Source organism: Notamacropus eugenii, chromosome 3, assembly GCF_028372415.1.
Source record: "Notamacropus eugenii isolate mMacEug1 chromosome 3, mMacEug1.pri_v2, whole genome shotgun sequence".
NCBI classification, from domain to species: Eukaryota; Metazoa; Chordata; class Mammalia; order Diprotodontia; family Macropodidae; genus Notamacropus; species Notamacropus eugenii.
The window spans coordinates 309,679,867-309,701,632 of NC_092874.1; the positions used below are offsets into that span (position 1 = coordinate 309,679,867).

At 48.4% G+C, this 21,766-nt stretch overlaps 1 long non-coding RNA gene across 6 annotated transcripts in view; it reads left to right on the forward strand.

The window, feature by feature from the left end:
* Window positions 1-21,766, forward strand: part of LOC140496605 (uncharacterized) — an 86,720-nt gene that overhangs the window by 53,291 nt on the left and 11,663 nt on the right. The gene's annotated exons all lie outside the window — the stretch shown is intronic.

Below are 21,766 nucleotides of genomic sequence, written 5' to 3' on the forward strand. Positions count from 1 at the left end.
TCCCAAAGTGGAAAAGACCAACAAATATCCTGAGAAGTCGGTGAGCTAGGGAGGGATGAGCAAACAAACAGCCGACCTGGTCTAGGGCCCAAGCCCCAAAGCAGGCTGAGAGAGGAAGCAGATCTGCTGCTACTTCTGTTCTGTGAGCATTACTGGGGAGAAGCAGGATTCTGAGGGAGCCTGGAGCTCTCTTCTGGCTATGGTCTTTACTGGTTGTGTGATCCTAGGCAAATAACATAACTTGTCTGAAACTCAGTTCCTTTGTCTGTAAAATGGAGATAACTTTACCTGTTCCCCTTTGCCAGAGAAAAAATGAGCAGGGTTGGCCAACTTCCAAGTACTCCAGAATTGGTAGTTGTTCCCTCATAGGGAATCTCACGATGGCAAAGCTGGAAGGACCTCGAGAACCAAGGAGTCCATCTTCCTCTCTCTTTTTCCTAAAAACTTTGGTCTTTGTCTTTGGTTTGTGGTTCACAGGATTCCCGTAAGGAAGGAAGAAAAGTGAAGTGAAACAGCAGCCAGACTGGTAACCATGGGTAACAATGTATCTACCATTGTCCCCCCCCCTCCCCTCAGCTCTTGGGGGTGGGAGTTTCTGCCTGCAATTTGTTATATACATTGGTGCTCTCCATCTCCCACTAATGTTTGTTTCACTTTGTATCAGCTTATACAATCTTCCCAGGTTTCTAGACCTCCTTCCTTATGGCCCAATAATCTTCCATTCCATTCCCCATTTGGCCAGCCATCCTCATCCCTTTCTGATGAGAAAACTGAGGCCAGGAGATCTGCCATCTGCCAGAGATCACATGGCCAGCAGCTGACCCTCAGATGATAGTTTCTTAGTCTGGTTGTGTTTTATTACCTGTTGGATCCTGTGCCCTCTGAAAAGAACCTCTCAGAATGGGTGTTTCTTGGACATTTCCTCAGGACGGCATTTGAAAATCAGATCCACAGAAGGAAGTGCTTGAGTCTGGCTTTCTGTCCTCTGTCCCACCATTGAGGTTTCTATCCAGACTGATAGCCAGTGGGAGTACTAGCCTTCCTGAAAACAGCCTAGACCCTCTTCCTCTTTGGGTCCCATTGCCAGGCAGGCCTTGTGGCTGAGGAATCTTGGGGAGGCCCAACACGGGGGACAAATAGGGTGGCTTCACAGCTCATCATGCACTGGTCTCAGTGGGGAGACTTATGTGGGGACAGGGCCCTCTTGGCTCTAACCCTCATTTGCCCGAATTTCAGGGCCCATAGGATCCCAGGTCCAGAGCTGGAAGGCACCTCAGAGGCCCTTTAGTCCGAGCCTCTCATTTGACAGAGAAGGAAACTGAGCTCCAGGACATAGATGTGGGATTTGAATCCCGGTCTTCTGACCTAAAAGCCAGACTTGGTTTTACTCTATGACCACTGACATATCAGAGGTCCAGGCTTTGTCTGGGAGGCCTTATTTCATAGGACTGGCTTAGACGCACATTCTCTGGGCTTGCATTGGTCAACTTTCAGCCTTGGATGTCACCCTGTGCTATCTGGCACCAACAAGCCCATGTTTGAGATAGTAAGGCTCTCTGAGCTGGAGATGACCTCCAAGGTCATGGAATCCTCCTTCCTGTGCCTGAGCACACAGAGTCTCCAACTTCTCAGACTCCAAGTCAAGGAGGGAGCACCCAAGTCTGCTTTAATACTTGCAGCTTCAGTGAGCTCATTACCTCCCAAGACAGAGTCCCATTCACCTCCCAGTTTTTCTCGATACCAGCCTCCACTGAATTCTAGGCAAATTCCTTCCACTACTCTCAGTACTGCTTTCTGATGCTCAGTAGAAGATTGATCCTTCTTCTGTGACCCTATTCTAAATTCAATTCAATATCATGCCCTCCTCCAAGGCTGCCTAGCTGGAATTTGCCAAGGGGCAGGCAATTTGGGGAGTTAGAATCTTGAACTGTGTCTTGCTGAGACAAGTTACTCCAAAGCTCTGTCTCAGTTTTCTCCTTTGCAAGAAAAAGGCATGACTTGAACACAGAGCTTCCTCACTCCAAGCCCAGCTTCCTAGCCAGCAGTCATGCTGTTTCTTTCTGTCAAAGCAGAAAGATCTCAGAGAACAAGGGCACTGTGAGTGAGCTAAAGGAGGGTACTAGAGGTGGAGAAGCGAATCTCAGGGCTGGAATCTCAGCTGTGTGTCTAGGGCCAAGTCTCTCTGGGCCTGTTTCTTCCACTGAAAAACTAAAGTGCAGTCCGCCTCAGCTGTCTGTGGCTCCTACCAACTTTTTATGCACTGCCTGGGGGGAATGAATGTATTTTCCCCACATCACCTTTTCCATTAGTAAGAAGTTGGCCTCTGTGTGTATGTGTGTGTGTGTGTGTGTGTGTGTGTGTGTGTGTGTGTGTGTGTACCTGTTCACCCTGCATGCCCCTGGCTGAGATGGCAGCCAAAACCCTCACCTTCTTCGACCTTGGGACCCAGAGGGTAACTCTTTGGAGCTGATGTCCAGTTACAGCTTCTCCAGCCTTTGCCGTTTGCAGGGAGAAGAGATGGGGGGTGATTTCATGAAGATCTCTGATGGTTTCTCTAATAATACTAATAACAGCAGCTCTAGAGTGAGAGGGAAAGACTAGGAGAAAGGCTTGCCCACAGGTAGGCAGTGACTGAGGCAGGATTTGGACTCAGATCCTCTGGTTCCTTATCCAGTTCTCCCCTCAACTCACATTATATAGAGTAGTCCCTTGAGGCTTCTTTTCTTTTCTGCGTATGTGGCTTGCCTGGTCAGTGCTGGTCTCTGCTCTGGGGCAGGGCTGGGCTCACCTCTGTCTGCTCTTAGCACTCAGGATGGCACCTGGTATATAGTCAGAGTTGGTACTTTATTAATGCTTGTCCATAGGCCTCAATGACTCAGAGCATCAGCAAAGACATGGTCTCTGACCCAGGGTCTCTCTAAGCTTGTCCACAGGACACCTTTCTCAAAATGGCACTTGAGGGGATGGGAGATGATGAGAAGGAGTGAAGTGGGGGGTTGGGAAAGGTGAAACTGGAAAGCCTTGGCACCGCACTTTGACTCAGAGCTTTCTGAAGGCATGGTGGAGATTTGCTAATGATGCCTACTCTGTTTCTCCAAAGCTGTTTCAAGTTTGTTCAATGCTTGCTTCACAACAACCCTTTGAGGGAGGTCATGCCCATTTTACAGAAGAGGAAGCTGAGGTTCCAACAGGTTTAGTCGTGAAGTCAAGTAGCTATGGGTGCCAGGAGTCACAGCTGGGTGTCCTGTCTTTCAGTCCAGTCTTTTCTGCTGTAATGAAGGCAGACCTTCTCTATTTAAGCCTTCAGTCCAGACTGAGGAGCATCTTGGGAAGTAGCTGAACCTTTCCAGATGACAGTAGGTTTAGATGGCATGTGGGAAGTGAGGGGAGGGCGAGACTGGAAACTCCAGGCCTTCTTAGTTCAAGTCATTAAACATTGACCTACTGTGTGGCCAGGCATTGTGCTAAGTTCTGGGGTACAAAAGTCCCTATCTTCCAGGATCTCCCAAGTTAATGAGGACCTTGCAATGTCTAAAGAGATGACCCCCAAGTTTGCAGTGCCTGGTGTTAGCTGTGCAGTCCATGGTGACATTCTGTGCCCAGGATGAGCATGTGCAGCATCCAGACCAACTTCCCAGCAGGCTTTAAGTCAGAAATAGGAAAGCCATGTCTCCCAGTAGAAAGATCCCTGGAAGGTCCTGGCTCTGCCACAGTAACTTTCTTCAAGACCTTGAGAAAGTTTCTTCTGCCATCCCTGATTCTAAGGCCCCTCTCAGCTCTGCCATCCCCTGTTCTAATGCCCTTCTCAGCTCTGACATCCCCTGTTCCAAGGCCCTTCCCACCTCTGACATCCTGTTCTACATTAGATCTTCCCCAAGCTGTATTCTATAAAATCCTGGTCTTCCAAGTGCTAGCAGTAGGACTTCCCTTAGAAAATTTTTAAAGCTTCTTCTACTTCCTCTCTAAAGTATTAAATTAACATTCCAAATATTGGATATGTGTGGCCGTTATTTTTGCTCTGAAAATGGCCTTCATTTCCTCTCTGCCCTCTAGACTGTGTGGGCAGCTTCCCAGCCTCAGTACCCTCTGGGCCAGCATTTATGAGACCCATCAACATATTTCATGAAAACCAAAGCCCGGGAGCTGAGAGGAAGGGGCCAGCCTGGCCTGGCCTGGTTTCCTGGTCTGGTCACTCACTCACGTTCATTTTGTCCTGGATGAACTCAGTCCACAGAGGGCCTTGTGTGGCGTTTGTATTCATTGGGAGTCCTGCTCAGACCCTCAGCTTGCCTTTTGTATATTGGAGTAAGAGATTGATGAGCATGAGGGGAGAGGGGGGAGTTCTATTACTGGCAGGTCTCTGCTCTCACTGCGACTCAAGTTTATTCTTCTATACTCAAGAGGTGGCCTTGTTAGTTTCTAAGGGCCCTCCTAGCACTGAAATTCGACACCTGGGACCTCTCCCGATGTCCCAGCCTGGGAAGCCCAGTTTTATAATGCCAGGTTCTGGGTTTTGGAACTCCTGCCCTGACTAATAGGGAGCCTTGGAAATTTCTGAGCAACAGGGTGTGAGTTGCTGTGGAGTTGGGGGGGAAGGGGTAGCATTGTAGCTCGTGATGTTTTTGCAGAAGTCCAAGGACCTGGTGAGAAAATAGCCAGTGTCCAGCATAGGGGGTCTGTGAGGACGCCTAGTCGGGGGTCTCTGAGTATTTGACTTGTTCTTGCTGGCAAGGGGGTGGTAGGTCAAATCTTGGAAACTTGCTAGTGTGCATAATTTGTAATGGGCTTCTAAAATGGGTCTCTAGAGCTTGGAAATTTGGAGTTGGCATTTTTCAAAAAGGCTGACTTGTCCCCCCAGGGAATAATCAGAAATGTGTTGATGACTTGGTCAGCAGCAAGACCCCCCAAAGCCTACCTGGGAGTGATTCCAGAAGCTGGGAAAGAAATAATTTATTATCAATAACGAACCTCAGCTAGGTCTGGAACCATCCCCCTACCCCCACCCCTGCTGTCGGAGCCTTGAATGTCAAGGCCAGCTTAGCCTTTCAAACACAGGGCTAGGAGTGACCTAAGAACAGAGTATGTCAGAGCTGGAAGAAGTCTTGGATCATACTAGCAAAAATGATTCTTGTGTCTTTCCACGTCTTATTTACAAAGAGCATCTTTTGTAGCAATCCTGCAAAGGAGGATTGTTCCAGTTTGATAGAGGATTATGGTGGTCAGAGTGGTGAAGTAAGCATTCCACAGTGTCCTAGCCAGCCAGTGGCAGAGGTGAGGTCACGAGCAGCATGGAGAACCTGGGATTTGGAGACAGCAAAACATGGGTTCAAATCCCAGGTCTCCCACTTCCTGCCTGTGAGATCTGACCAAGTCTTACCCCCTTTCTGTGCCTCAGTTTCCTCTTCTGTAAAACTAGAGGGTTGGAGCTGGTACAGTCTACTAGATCTGTCCCAAGCAGGCAATGATAAAGTGGGAACCCAGGAAGCAGAGTTACTGATGAGCAGCCTTCTCCAGGGACTGGACAGCCTGTAAAATGTGGGTTTGCTCTAAAAAGCATGGGAACCCAAATGCCCCTTAGAAGCAAGAGGCCCCTCTTTGTTCCATGTGGGCAGGAGTACTCAGGCTGTTGGTTGGTAAGTCTGCAGTGATGACAGTTAGTACTCATCATGGGCTGTTTTTTTTAAGGAACTGACTCAGAAATTCAGATCATCCTCCCTCTTCCTCCCCTCCCCCATCCAGAAGTGCCAAAGTGTCCCTGTTAGTGCGCCCTCCCCCTATGCACCCCCCCTTACCCAGAAGTGACTCTTGTTAGTGTTCCTGGGCACCTCCCTTTAGATCTTTAGAGCATCAGTGCTCTTAGAGACTCCAAGGAGGCCACTCTCAGACTTCAGGTACCGGGTACCTTTTGTTCTTTTGGTAAAAGGAGACCCTGGGACCTAGAAAAGTGTACCCCAGATCACACAACAAGCTAGTGGCTGAGTTGAAGATGATACCAGATATGGTCCCAGGATCTGGGTTCCAGTGTGAGTTCTTCTACTTCCTGCTGAGCTGGGATGGTGGAAGTTGTGTTGGCCTTTCTGGCTGGGACCCCAGTCCAGCCCCTCCCCCTCATCTGTTCAATGCAGATAATTCAGGCACTGAGCTCTCAGGGTTCTCTGGAGATGCGACCCACAGATAACAGGCCAAGTGCTTTGTAAACCTCCAAGTCCAATATATGTGGGAGCTTTAATGATAATGACTGTGATCATGACCTTGACTCTGTATGACCTTGGGCAACTCCCCTGTCTCTGCTTCACTTTCCTCAGGCGGACAGGAGGGCTGGGCTCAGTGCATCTCAGAGGGCTGTAACAAATGCCTATGTGTCAGGAAGACAGACTACTTCATTCTTGCTTGTGTATCTCCAGCACAGTAAACGTTTATTTCCTGAATGATCATGTGCTTCTGAACCTGCTGCCCCACAGTTGCCTAGGTCTGGGATCATTTGGTGCCTTTGAAAAGAGCCCAGCAGTGGGAAGGGCCCTGGCTTCCAATATCTACTTCAGCAATAATTAGTTGTGTGACCTTGGCAGTGTCACTGTCTGAGTCTCAGCCTCCAAGCATTTAGTAACTGTCAGTCACTGTGCCAGGACTGGGAATAGGAGATGAACTAAAACTCTCTGCCTCCAGGGGCTTCCATTTTGTGGGGCCTGTAGTGATGAGGACACTAGACTGGATAAAATACTTTCCTTCTGGCTTTGTAGCTTAGGAAGCTGCCCCAGTGTTGTGGTCTTTCCAAGAAAGACACTGTACATCTCCTGTCGAATTTCAGGGGCTCAGATATGCCCCTTGGCTTTACCAGAGACTCGGGTTGGGCTTGGCCGTAGTGGTTCCCACTCTGTCCATGTGATAGGGTCCTCAGCCCCTCTTACCCCAGAATATGTAAACCAGATATGCCAATAAATATTCCCTAGAAGAAGCTGACTCCACATATCTTAAGAGAAAATATCTTCTTGGTGCCAGAGGCTCCCTGGCAAGGTATGGCCTGCTGCTCTGACCACAGGCACAGTTACACTATTTCAGGCATAAAGACGAGGTCCTGATGTGCCCTGACATGCCACCTCTTCATTGTCAAGGATCAAGGAGCAGGATGTTTGAGAAAAGTATGAGATGGTTTGGGAATGATCCTGGCCTGCCTTTCTGAACAGTCACAAGCCACCCCCTCTTCTAGAGAGAAGCAGGATGAAGCCTGGACCTGAGAAGACACAAGAGCAGACGTGGGGTGGGAGGAGGTTCCGGAGGAGTTGTGAATAGGCAGGAATGAAAAACTGAATGTCTCATTATACAAAATGAAACTAAGAGTGTTTTCTGTGGTGATAAGCTCTGGGGATAGAGCCCAAAAGAGTCACAAGAAACATTTAGTAAGTGCCTACTGTATGCAAAGAGAGCCTTGCTCTCTGTGTGGAAGGAAAGCCAAGATTTTGAAAAAGTAATCCCTGCATCTCCCTGCTCTTATCACTTCCCCTCCCAGAATCCATCTGTCTTAGCAGGCTTTGGGGCTGCTCATCTCTTGTGTTCCTCAGACACTGGGAAGAGACCAGCTGATATTGCAGGGTGCAAACATACTTCGGAGAAACCTCTGTTTGAATGCCAAGCCTGACCCTTCTTAGCTGTGTGACTTCTGGCAAATGCCTATGCCTTTCTGTGTCTCAGTTTCCTCTCTGGGAATAACAGCCCTCCCATATCTTTCTCCAATGGCTGTTCTCAGAAAGTACATTGAAAAACTTCACAAATGGCAGTAATTAGCCTTTGTCCTAAGCCAATGGGAAAGTGCTCCAGTGCTGGGAGTGGAAGGAGCCATGGGCTCTGCTACTTCCTGGACCTCACCTCGGGCAGGCTGCTTCTGTTCTCTGAGCCTCAATTATTCATGTGACTATTTGTGAGATTGGGGCTTTGTCAGTCCCAAGGAATGGCCATTCTCTTGGGGCAGCCAACCTCATTTATAACCAATACATGCCGAGTGGTTCAGATGAAGGTGAGTTGTTCATGGGCTTCTGGTAAAAGCCTGAAGACTCACATCTTATGAAATCCTTCTCCAGTTGTGCCCTGGAAGGACGACAGCCTCATTCTCACCTACAGAAAGCATGGAGTGTTTTCCAGAGATTCTTGGAGCCAAAAATGGCATGAACACTCCAAATACCTAGTTTTCCATGGTTCACAAGGGAGGGGAAAAGGGAGCAGTGAACTCTGCTTTAAATTACAAGTAATTGTGATGGAAAGATGCAATGGAATCTTGCTCCCTGGAGTGGGTTGGCCACCTGCTGCTCCCTAACATTACCTATGGCAGCCCCCCTCCACCCCTGTGGGGATACTGTTTGATGACCTTTCTCAGGAGACTCGAATGTCCCAGATGGAAGGGGCCTTAGGCATCGTCGCTTGAAGGGAACCCTGAGATCCTCAGACCTTGAGGCCAGCCTGGTCCTGATGGAGGAGCCGCTCTCTGAGGTCCAGGAACATCCCCTGGGGGGAGCATCCCTTAGGGGGAGCATCCTGGTTTCTCTGGTGGTAGCTACTGAAGGGTTAGGGAGCATTTCCTTCTATCCACTGAGATTTGCTACTGGAGGATTTCACTTCTTGCTCCTTGTTTCTCCCCCTAGGTCTGAGGTACTATCCAGTCACACCTTTCCCACCAGTACTGGACAGCCCAAGTGGTGCTTCTATTTACTGGAATGAAAGTCAGTCATGTTCAGCTTGCTGCTTTAGTCTGCTGGGACCTGGACTGAGTCATTGGTCAGGTTCTCTGTCCTTCTGAGCTTTGCACCATTAGCAAATATTTCAACTCCCTCCTTTTTTCCAAATGGGGAACCTGAGGCCAAGGGTGAGGATTAATTTCTTAAGATCTTGGTCTCAAACTCTGGATCCAGTTGTCTTTCTGTGAGGCTGGGCAGCAGACCCTAACATCTGAGCAAAGTATGCCAGATGAGGGAGAAACGTTCCTTGTCCCTTACTAGGACCTGTATCTTAATGAGTTTGAAATATCAATAACCATCCTTTAACCACTTGTAATCCACAATGGAGAGAATCCTTTGAGCCTTTGTTACCTCCTTCCTTCTTCTCTCTGGCCCTACTCCTTATAAAGAATAAAATAAAAACAAACATGCCAGGCTTCTAGTACCAGACTGACACCCACAGCTAGGGCTGAGCCAGGACTGTAGCTTAGGACCATGGGAATTTTGGCGTAGGGATGGGCATTTCCTCAGGAAAAAGAGAGGGCGGGGCAAGAAAATGAAGCTTCATGACAAGGTCAGGTGATTCTGTACAATTTTAGAAGGATTTATTGACCAAGGAAGTTTGACTCCTAATTGCCCAACCTTCGCCCCAGGGACAGAGAGCAGAGCTGGGTCTCCCATGGGGAATAGAGAATCTTGGTGGGGAAGCTTGTTACATATCCTGCCAGGTGTAGTGAAAAGATGTATGTAATGTGAATTGTGAGGTACATACATGTATATCATACCCCTGGCATGGCCCTGGGTCCTTGCTCTTGTGGTCTGAAAATTTCATGCCCAGCTTTCTGTGTGGTAACCAACGGGGCCCTTGGTGCTTCTGAAGGCAGGTCATCTTAAGTTGACTGGCATCACATTTAGCAACTCAGGGTTCACTGGAGAGCTGGAGAGAACAGCACTTGGAACCAGGGATTGAATCTGGGCTCAGGGCCTTCAGCACCTTCAGCACCCCTTGGGAGCCCTCAGCCAGCCCTGCCTGGAAACGATTCTCCATAGTTTATGGTTGGGGGGAGTCAGAGAGATGGAAGGACTGGTACAAGGTCACAAACCTGCTCACCCTGAGGCTAGCATGCAGCTTCTATTGAAATGGGCTTGGGTCTCTACCACTCTGTGGCACCTACCTCATTTTTCTGTAGAAGAATCAATAAGATGGGGTCTGGCATATTTTCTTTATAAGGTTACTCTGTTAAATATCAGCAGTATTGTTCCCCCACACTGATGAAGGTTAATATTATAGCGTGCCAAAGCTGGAAAGGGTCGTAGAACAGGGAAGGTCAGATCTGGGAGGGGCCTTAGAACAGAGGATGTCAGGACTGGGAGGGGCCTGAGAAGAGGGAATGGCAGAGCTGGGAGGGCTTTGAAACACAGAATGGTAGAGCTGGGGGGGGTGGGGGGTGGCCCTTAGAGAACACCTAACATAACCCTATCCTTACCCACATAAAAGCTGATCCTCTGAGAGTGGCTGAGCTAGGTAACACCTCCCCAAAGCTTCTCTGGACATTCCCTGCCCTCTCTGTGACTGGCCCAGTCTGTCCTGGCAGATGCTGCTAATCAGCTCAGAGGCTGAATCTGTGAACAAGGCTGTTGTGAGCTGAATGTTCCAGTGTAGCCCCAAGGGGTGAGAAGAGCTTTGGTTTCTAAGATGATTAATGTTCCATGCTGACATAAGGTCCAGGCTCCTTGATCTTCAGGATTACATGTCCCAACCAGGTCAGTGTGGATGAAAGGAAACCTGGTGGTTTAGTGCTGCCATCTGAAGATGGGACTTTGGGGTCAGGCCTGTGTCCCCTGGGGGAGGGCTGGTCAGCCAGCCTGTCCATCATGGCATCACTGAAGGGTCCATGAGATATCTGGGTGAAATAGGAGCCATTAACCTCCTGAAGCCTCAGTTTCCCCCTCTGTAAAAGATGGTCTCTAAGGTCTTTTCTGACACTAGGCCTCTGAGCCCATGGCCCCCTCAACTTAATGTTGGAATACCTCAGTTCCAATCCTATTTTAGATGTCTACTGTCTGTTACATTAGCCAAGGCATACCGCATCCCACCCTGGTTTCCTCTGTTTTCCAGTGGGAATAATGAGACTTGCACAAATAATTAATAGTAATAACAACCCAGCACCTCAGCATCTATGAAGTGCTTTACGTCAGTTATCTGACTGGGTCCTTATGGGACTATGCCTGACTTCTAACATGGAGTAGAGCCAGAATGAGGGCGGACTCCCTGGAGGAAGGGGCCTAGACAGGAGAATGGCCTCATTCACCTCCTCCCTTTTGCCCAGGCTGAGGGCTGGTGCAGCAGGAGGTGCAGGTGGGGTCATTGAAAGTGCTCTTTGGGAAGGTGTTGGCCCTGCTGGGGAGGAACCTGGGCTTATTTTCTTGGTGTTCAGGCAGTCTGCAGGAACACTGATTCCTGTGGCCACTGGGCTGTTCCCGTCCAAAGGTGGCTTCTGTACCTCTTTGGGTCTCAGTTTTCCCCTCCAGCCATCTCCAAGATCACTTTACATCAATTCAGTAAAGATGTATTAAGTGCCTTTTGTAGGCTGGGCACTGTGGTGGGCGCAGGGGAGACAAGACAAAAATGCACCCCCCCCACTGAGGGCTGACAGCCTCTCCCTTCTTCTGACTCCTGGGAACTGATGATTTCTAGAGACATCCCATAATCCCCCCCCATGGTCATGGTCCAAGAAGGTGCATGTTTGGGGGATTCAGGATGAATTTGGGGGTTCTCTGATCCCAGAGGCAGTTGCAGGGTAGGAGTATCCGACTTTATTGACTGTGGCCTTGGGGAGTCCTGCCTCCCTCTGTTGGCTTATTCCTTCCAGCATAATGGAGGTTCCAGTGGGCCCCCTCCCCTTACATTCAGGGAGCAGTGAGTCAGATGGGATTTTAAAGGTGGGGTGGTTAAGAAGGAAATGGAATCTCCAGAGCACCTGAGACAATGACCATAAGCAACCTTTCACTTGTCAGGCTTCCCCCAGTCCCACCTTCTCTGCCCACGTCTTCCTCAGAGGCGCTTGGGCACTTGTCCTTTGTCTCCTTTTGCAGCCCTCTCCCTACTATTAGATGGAAAGTTGGTTGAGGACCAGGCCTGGGCCAGGCTTGCCTTTGTTTCCCCATTGCTGGACCCTGGCCAAGGTCAGCTTTTTCTCAGGGTTCAGGAAATTGAATCTGATCCAGTTCTGCTGGCTACCCTGTAGAGACTTGGAAAGGGCTGAGGACACCCAGGACAATAGCCCTCAGGCCTGGCTGGCTTCTATGAGAAGGGCAGATCTTGGTCCCTGGACCCCCAAAGACCCCTTTGGACTCTGAGGCAAGGATCCTTGGTGGTTCTTGCAGTCAGCGACAATGGTGAATACATCATGACCTGCCTCTTGGGAATGGAGGATGACATGGGCGTTGTTCATTCATTCACAGCTGGTTGATCTTTAGCCTAGCACTTTAAGTAACTAGAAGGTAGGATAGGCATGGATGGGGGGGGGGGGGGGGGATCAGGAAAGGCCCCTGGAGGAGAAAACATTCGAGTGGAGCCTTGAAGGAAGCTGGGATCTCACAGAGGCAGGGAGAATGAAGGAGAGCAGAAAGGCCAGTCAGACCTCTGTCTCCATCTGTTGTCTGACCAAGAACCTGCCACTGTCTTGGTCTGGTCACTTAGTCTCTGAAGCCTCAGTTTCCTCAGCTGTAAAAGGAGATAAAAAATGTCCCTTTTAGCTTGAAATCTCTGGTCTGTGCCCTGGTCCTTCTGCCCTCATGGACTTTACAAGCGAGCTAGGGACTAAGCAAAAACTTTAGAGGACTTGGGGTCTGGACTGGAGGGGTTCTTAGCAGTTACTAAACTCACTGGGTTATTTGAAAGGAGAGACTGGCTCAGAGTCACCCAGCCAGGGAAGGACAGAACTGAGCCTCAAACACAGTCCAGAGATTCCCTGCGTTCTCATGTGTAGAGCCAATTACCTTGGCCCATGTTGATCGCCCAAATTTAACTGTCTGTTTCCTGAGGGCAGGGACCAGCTTTGAAGTCTGTACATGTTCCCCAGGTCCCTGGGCTGTGGTAGAGGCTTGGTAAGTACTGGGCGACCTGCTACTATTTTTGGATTAGGGGACAAACACCACACCGAGAAGTGTTGAGAGCACCTCTTTTCATTCATTCATCTATAAATTTCTGTGTACACTTTCTCACTTCCCCCAGTGGGGCTCTCTCTCTCTCTCTCTCTCTCTCTCTCTCTCTCTCTCTCTCTCTCTCTCTCTCTCTCTCTCTCTGTGTCTCTCTGTGTCTCTCTGTCTCTGTCTCCTCTCTCTTTCTCTCTCCCCACTCCCCCCCTTTCCCCTCTCTCTTCTTTCTCTCTGTATTTGTCTTGCTCTCTGTATGCCTCTCTTCTCTTTCTCCTCTCTTCTCCATTCCTCTCCTCTCTCTCTCCCTCTCTGTCTGTCTGTCTGTCTGTCTGTCTGTCTGTCTGTCTGTCTGTCTCTCTCTCTCTCTCTCTCTCTCTCTCTCTCTCTCTCACACACACACACACACACACACACACACACACACACACACACACGCACACCCCAATAGTGCTGTCTTCTCTGGGAAGGAGTAAGAACATGCAACCTTAGCTCTACCAAGGTTCCTTTGCAAATTAATAGACTGAGGCCCAGGGAAGAGAAGAGACCAAGATCACATGGCAGCCCAAGAACAGAACCCAGGTCAGAGATCCTTGGTGCTTCTGTGGTTGCCTCCTGGCTTTGGGTCCTAACTGAAGACTGGCACACTCCAGATGTCTAGAAGGTTCTGCCTTTGTTCATCTGTCCTGAAGTGGTCCCTAAGCCCCAGGGCAATGGATCTATTTACTTGAAAAGATGAGACTTCTGCCCAACATACAAATGGAGACTTATGTAGAAGCACATACACACATAAATATATGCATGTATACCTATGTTATCACACTTTAAAAGGGTTACAAAGCATAAAAACCATCCTTTTGTCCATATGAAAAACCACCAAAGAGTCCCACAGACCATAACATAGCGGCACAAAAATGACCTCCACTTGTATGAAGCTTTTAAGAGTCCAACTGACTCAGATAACAGTGCTCACTAGTGGACAGACCCTCACTCCTTCTCTGAGCATGCTTGAGATCCTGGAACTGAGACTGATCAAGAAAGCATCCTGCTCCGGTATCTGATTATCACCTTGCCAGAGCACTTCTTGGAAAGTCTGACCTGAAAGAAAGGGGAAACATCTGGTTTTATGTGTCCTCCACACATCTGTCTGACTGGCTTGGAGCTGGAACACCACCCATTCTATACAATCTGTTTTTTATCCCTTGGGGGCCCTCAATCATCAAAAACAAAACAGAATAGGAGGTTGGATCAGATTTCCTTCCCTGATATTTCTGCCCATAAATTGAGGTGATGTTCTGCCTGTAGTTTAGAAGAACATGGAGGTCCAGATGTGGCAACTCTCAGCAGTACCAAAGCTGATGGAGACTTGGGGGATGGGCCAAGGGGGGCATCTGGGCTGAGGGTGGGCGTCTCTCCACACTCCTCACTCCACCTTGGCTTGGCTCCACAACGAATGTTTGAAAGTTGGGAACTGGTGAGGGGGTGAGATCCTTGCCCAGTACCTAAATTAGTGTCCTGGGGTTTAGTCCTGCTATGGGACCCTAGCTCTAGAACTGGTGGCAGGGGAGGCTCAGAAACCATCTGACTCAATCCACTCTTTACAAAAGAGGAAACTGAGGTGCTGAGAGGTCATGACTGACCAGGGGTAGTGAGGGTCAGAGCCAGGATTTGAATTCAGGTCCTGTGACTCCAGGTTCATTGTTCCCTGTACTGCTCCTCACTTGCTTTCAGAGACAGAACTGAAGGCACTGCTCTTGTCCTAGGTAACCAAGGATGGTTTTGAGCTATGTAACAGATTTGGAAGTGATTTCTCTTAAGCAACAATTGGTGGGGGAAGGAAAAAAGAAGGGAGTTGTTTACAGTTATTTTGTGTAGCCCTTGAAGGTATTCATACCATTTGGCCTGCCTGAACAACAAGTGATAAGAAGAGGTCTTGGAAGTCAGCCTTGATGTAACTATGATAGGGCAAGCAGGGTTCCATCTCAAGGCACCAAAATTTAAAGGATGCCAAAAAGGGTAAATATACTGCTTTAGCATTGCTGAAGTAACTTATTCCCTTTTTGATTCAAATAACTTTTTGCTATTCTTTTATTTTCATATTAAGAAATACAAGCTTGATTTAAAGGAACAATTTATGCTGCTTGCATCAGGTGTGTTTCTTGCTGCTTGCCCTGGTTTCCAAAAATTGCTAATCATGACTCTGAGAGTCAGGAATGATTATTTCTGTTGCTCTAAGTCTGGGGCTAAGTCTAGGAGGTCAGAGAAGTTTCCATAGGCTGGAAGGGACTTCCAAAATAACTGGTGAGAATTCCATGTTAGTCTGCTGGAATCCCCTCAATTGCACCCTTGACAGAGAATCCTCAGAACTCTACTTGGGTATCTTCAGTGAAAGGGAGCTCACTACTTTATGAAGATGGCCATTGCAGGGTAGCTCTGCTATCAGAAAGTTCTTCCTTATATTGAACCGAATTCAGCCACCATATGACTTCTCCCCATCAACTTGCTGTCAGACCATCAAATGAAGAGATTTGGAGCAGGAGAGTCCCCTTGGTCATCTAGTCCAATGCTCACCCCTCATCCACATGATTGCATTTCAAAAGTGGCTGAGTGAGTCCCTTGGCTGAGAGGACAGGACCTAAGGAGAGCTTGCCAGGCAGAGAACTGAAGCATTTTTCTGGGTGATTTCCACATCTTTATCCTTTCCTGGAGGTGGGGTTTGTTGGGAGGAGGGGTCAAGCACAGTCATAGAATTGTCCAGTTAAATTTCTTTTCTTTTCTCTTTTTTTTTTTTTGCTTGCTTCCACCTGGATACACTTTTTCTCCTTGGTTCTTCCAGTCTCACTCTGCATCAGTTCATGCTTCTCTTCCTAGTATTCTAGTCTCCATCATTTCTCACAGCACAGTATAACCCACTCCATTCATGACCTTCAAGTGGGTGAGCCATTTCCCAATAGAGAGATGCCTACTTTGCTTCTAGACCAGTGCTGCTAGGACAACTGTGGTGCCTATGGGACCTTTCCTTCTCTCTCTAGAATCCTTAGACTATGTGCCTGGGGGTGGGGAGAATTTTTATACCAAAGGTGTGGCCCTTCCTTTGCATAATTCTAAACAGCTGTCCAGATCACTGGATCAATTCACAACTCCACCAACCACCCATTTATTTGCCCATCTTTCCACGATGTGATTTGGATTCTATCCAGTGAGTTACACCAACCTTCCACCTAACTCTCAATTTAGAAAAGTCACTAGACAGTCAAATATATTTTTATTCCAAGAAAAATTCAGGTGCTACAGGAAAGAGCTTTAGGTCACCTATGTACAGAATGGTGAGGCTGCTACTGGGATGGAGAGGAAATCCAGATGTGGAGTCAAGAGACCCAGATGTGATTTCCAGCTCTGCTGCTAATTCCTTGAGTGACCTTGGGCAAAGTCTGAGAGGGTTCCTTTGTGGGAAGAGGGGGTTTGGGCTGGCTGAGTTCTAAGGCCCTTGTGACCCTGAGATCTCAAGTCTTAGGGGAAGGTTCAGCAAGGTGCTGAGGCACCCAGTCAGCCCAAACTCCTGTTAGAAGCTGCCATGCCAGTTTCATTTCCTCCTGCCTTTGGTGGATGGACATGCTGGAGACTGCCTGGTCCAAAGCTCCTGGCTCACACTGGGTCCAACTTTGCCCTGAGTCTTTGGGGTGTCTCAATTAGAATTCTCTCCAAAGGCTGAGGGGCTTCTCAGACTGGGCTGGCTTACTTTCCATGCCCACCTCTGCAGCCTTCAAAGAGATGCCCTGGTTCCCAAGAGAGCCTTTGGGGTCCTTTGATATGTGTTGGGTGGGAGTGGCTAAGCCCTTAGAATAGGAGTTGGAAGGTCCAGATATTGGTGGGCAGCTGGTGACTACCTCCCCCCACCTCATCTCTCACCCCATTCCTGGACTTAGGGACCTGGGAGCTAGCTGGACTCTGCCCCGGCCTTGCTGGACGATCTTGGGTAGGTCTTTGCCTTCTCTGGGCCCTAGTTCCCTCCTCCCCACAGACTGCCATCAAGGGCCTTTCATCCCAGTCATCTGCTATCACTTTTCAGGTTGGGGCTGCCTAGACCCCAAGGTTTGCTGGGAAAAACCTTAGCTTCAAGTCTGAGCCCAACAATCCTGAATGGATGTGATAGGAAAGTAAGCTTTCCCCTCCCCCAGAGGGGCATTAGCAGAGCTGGGTTTGGTTTCCTATTCAGGGGTTCACAGTTGGGTTTGATCTCCCCCACTGGACCTCAGTGACAGGAGAATCCTGAAGGTCCTATGAGCATCAGCCATGGCTAGTCTCATTTTACAGAGAAGGAAACTGAGTCCCAGAATGGTGAAGTGATAAGCCCAAGCCCTTCAGCTGGCCTCTGTCAGCACCCCCCTCTCCCCTGCCCAGGCTGCCTGTCCCACCCCAATCCCATGACAGTGGAATATTTACCATGGAGAAAGTTTGGGCTGAGCTGCCCAGACCGTCTGGCCCATGGAAACCCAGACACAGTTTCCTCTTCCTCCTTGGGTCTCAGGGTTGCAGGAGCACCACCCACCGACCCCCATGCTCTGTCTGACAGCCCCCACCAAGCTATGCTCTGTGTTTTCCAGCTCAGCTCTGTTTTCTATTTCCAATGATGTTCTAGGGTAATTGAATTATGTATCCGCTCGCCCTGGTGACTTGAGGGGTGGGGGCTGGGGGAGCCTTCTCTAATACTGAGATCTGATAACTAGCCAGGAAGTGGGCATTAGCACTGGGGTGTGGCAGCCAGGGTTGTGGCATGGGAGCCAGCTGATCAGTCTGGGGACAGGTTTGCCTGGAGCAGGTTAGGGAGGAGGGGGAGGTGGGAGTGTGTGGCAGTGGCCAAGCAGGGCTTTGTTTTTCTCTTGAAGTCTTTTTTCTTTTGTACTGAATACCTGCATGTGAGTGGATTAAAAGCATCCTCTAGCCCAGAAGCCACATGGAGTCATAGAATGTCGGTGGGAGGGATCTTAGAACAGGCAATGTCAGAACTGGGAAAGATCTTAGGGAATGGCAGGGCTGAGGGGGTCTTAGAACAGGGAATGTCAGAGCTGGGAGGGGGCCTTAGAACAGGGATTGTTAGAGTTGGAAGGGAGCTTAGAACAGGGAATGTCAGAACTGGGAGGAAGCTTCAAACATTGGATATGACTTCAAGTGGAACCCAGCTGTCTGTTCTGTATTCTCCGCACTATAATAGGCTTCCTTTCTGTTAACCCTTACCTCTTCGTTTATAATTAAGGTGAAGTAGGCCCTTTAGGAAAGAAGAAATGCTTCACGGCGGGGGGAGGGGGGGGCGGCGGGGGAGCCCAAGGGAGAGTTCATTGGGCCTCAATTAGAGCCTGTGTCTTGGCTCTTCCCCACTTCCTGTGGCCTGGGGCCAGCTAGTTCTCTTCTCAGCACCCATGAGAAGGTTAATCTTTTCCCTCCCGTGAAGGTTAATTGACTGGTGGTGGAGGGTTAGAGCTAAGGTAGAAGGTGCCTGCCCCTGGGCAGTGCTGGAGGAGTGAGGGACTGGAGAGAGCCTTGGTTCCTATCCCCTCTGCCACAGGGAAGGAACTTGCCTGAGGCCACATGAAGGTAGGCTGAATCCCAGCAGATCTTGGCCCTTTACATCAGGGGAAGGAATAAGGCCAAGCACTGATTAAGTGCCTACTGTGCGCTATACTCTGGAGATGCAAACAAAGGCTTAGCAGTCATCCCTGCCTTCAGGAACTCAGTCTTGGTATCAAGTCCTTCAAGGCTTGAATGGGTCATTTCCTTTATCTGGACTCAGTTTCCTCCTCTGTGGAAGAAGGAAAATGGGAGTTAATGATCTCTAAGCCCCCTTTATGGGGCAGCTAGGTAGGTGGTACAGTGGATAGAGTGTCAGCCCTGGAGTCAGGAGGACCTGAGCTCAAATCGAGCCTCAGACACATGCTAGCTGTGTGACCCTGAGCAAGTCACTTAATATTGTCTGCCTCAGTTTCCTCATCTGTAAAATGAGCTGGAGAAGAAAATGGCAAACCATTCCAGCATCTCTGCCAAGAAAACCCTCATGGTGTCAGGGAGGGAGAGAGAGATGTAACTGAGCTACAAGCCCTCTCCCAGCTCTTTATCCATAAGCACAGGATGTTCTAGGTACCCTGGGACTCGAAGGTCTTGACTGTTTGAGGGTGGGGCCCTGCTAGAATCTGGGGATACTTGAAATCTGTTACTCATCTTGGGCACCTGGATGCAGGATAAAGGCTCATTCTATCCTGTTTGTGGAATTCCTGACCAGTGCTGAAGCGGAGGGTCAGAAGGGACAGTACTGGCTTCCTGGGTCAATGCACTGGAGATGCCTTTGTGACCTTGGTCCTGAAGGTTGGCCATTTCTGAAACTGTCTGCCAGGCTGTAGGAGTGGTGGACTGAACTGATTCATCTTTTCTTTTTCTTTTTTCTTTTTTTCTTTTCTGGTGAGGCAGTTGGGGATACGTGACTTGCCCAAGTTCACATAACTAGTCGATGTCTCAGGCCAAATTTGAACTCAGGTCCTCCTCACTCCAGGGCCAGTGCTCTATCAACTATGCCACTAGCTGCCCCCATTCATATTTTCAAAAAGACTGCATGAAAGTATGGTATCTAGTACGGGGCTCTGCATACAGTAGGCACTCCATAAGTGCTTGTACAATGAATGAGTGAGTCCTAAGTTTCCATTTGAAATCTGTTCAGTATCCGACAGAAGCTGCTCTTCTCTTGGGAAACCTTTCATTTTCACAGACCATCTAAGGCTACAAAGCACTTTCTATAAGGTGAGGTAGGTGAGGTAAAATAGGTGAGGATTATTTGCCCTCATTTTGCAGATGGGGAAACTGAGGCTCAGAGACAGAATATGACTGACCCACTGTGACAGAATTGCTAAGTGCTGGAGCAGGATTTGGATCTGAGGTCTCTTTTTTATTTCAAAATTCAATTTCATTTTAGTTCGAAATTCTTTCCCTCACCTACCCCTTCTCCCACCTGTTGAGTAGGCGAGAAAAATAAAATCCTTTACAAATGAGTAAAGTTATGCAAAGAAAATGAGAGAGAGAGAGAGAGAGGCACAGAGATACATAGAGACAGAGAAGGGGAGAGAGAAAGACCATTTGTCACTCAGCGTCAGAGCTCACTGACTATCTGGAACCAGGCTGTACTTTTCATTGAGAGCCCTTTGAATCTGTGTTTGTTCACTGTGTGGATCAGTGCCCATACTTTCAGATCTATCTTTATAATACTGTTGTGTGTTGTCTGTGTAGTCACGATTTCATTTGACCTTCACCACAACCCTGAAACAGTAGTTCACTTTGCAGATGAGGAAACTGAGGCTCAGAGGTTGTCACACAGAGGACAACCACAAAGGGACTCATATGTGGGTCCCCTGCATAAACGTTACTCTTCAGCAAGGACACAGCTGGGTACCAAGATCTATTTTAAAGTATAACTGACAGGTATAGGTAAAGTATGTCAGCCAGGTAAACTGAAATTTTCAAAGGTTCTTATTTTTCCTTAGCAGCTGCTAGGTGACCCTGTGGATAGTAGGCTGGGCCTGAAGTCAGACCTGAGTTAAAGTTCAGCCTTAGACACTTAGTAGCTGTGTGACCCTGGGCAAGTCACTTAAGTTCTGTCTGTCTCAGAGTAACTGTTGTGAGGAAAAAATGAGATAAAATTTGTGAATCTCCATATAGTGCCTGGTATGTGGCAGTCACTGTATGCTTATTCAATAATGTTCCTCTTTCTCCTTACAAGTGACTTAATAAAGTCCCGCTAGTTAGGACTGAGCCATGTTCTCAGATCTAACCACCAGAGCACTAGACAATGCTCAATGTAACGTGAAAAATCAGAAGTCTTTTCACTGGGTCAGGTGTGTGTCAGCGTTCTTCCCAGGGGGCCCAGCAAATGCGTTTGTTAGCACCTGGAAAGCAGTTTCTTAATTTTTCATAGGAGCATCATCTAATTTTAGATCTGTTTGGAATCTCAGAGACCATCCAATCTGCCACTGGTAGAATTCTGAGATGGGAGAAACTTAGTTTCTTCTTCTCCAGCTGCCCCATTTTAGGAAGGGAGAAACCGAGTTCCAGGAAGGGCCTAGCCCAGAGGGACCCAGAGCCGGAGTTTGAATCCACTTCTCTCTCCAAATCTCGGGCCCTCTCAGCTTCCTGACTCTGGCCAATCTCATGGCCACTCTTTGCCATTAGCCAACCAGGATGGATAATGTCATCATTACATGATTTGCAATGATCATCAGCCTAATACTGTGAGATTGTCAATCTGATGGCCCTTGTTTCACCCCCTGGGACTGACCAAAGATAGGACACCAGAGGTGAAGCTTCGAAGGTGGGATTTGAACCCAGGTCTTCTGACCCTTGAGCCAGGACTCTTCTCAAACCATTGCTAGACATAGGACTCTGGGAGACTGAGACCAGGGTAAGAGCCACAGTGTTCAATGACTGACTGATAGAATTAGCCCTTCTCAGCAGTGCAAGGACCTAAAACATTTCCAAAGGATTCTTGCCATCCATATCCAGAGAAAGAGCTATGGAGTCAGAACGCAGAATGAAGCAACTATTTTCTCTTTTGTTATGTGTCGTTGTGTTTTGTTTTGTTTCTTTTTCTCATGGTTTCTCCCATTCATTTTAATTCTTCTGTGCAGCATAACTAATGTGAAAATGTGTTTAATAGGAATGTAGGTGTAGAATCCATATAAGATTGCATACTGTCTTGGGGAGGGAATGTAGAGGGAGGGGGAGAAAAATTGAAGACTTATGGAAGTGATTGTAGAAAACTGAAAACAAACAAATTAATAAATTTGAAAAAAAAAGGACTGAGGTCCCAAAGGCATGGCTCAGTAACCTTGAGGCCTTGGAAACCAAGAACAGGAGCTGGTGTTTCA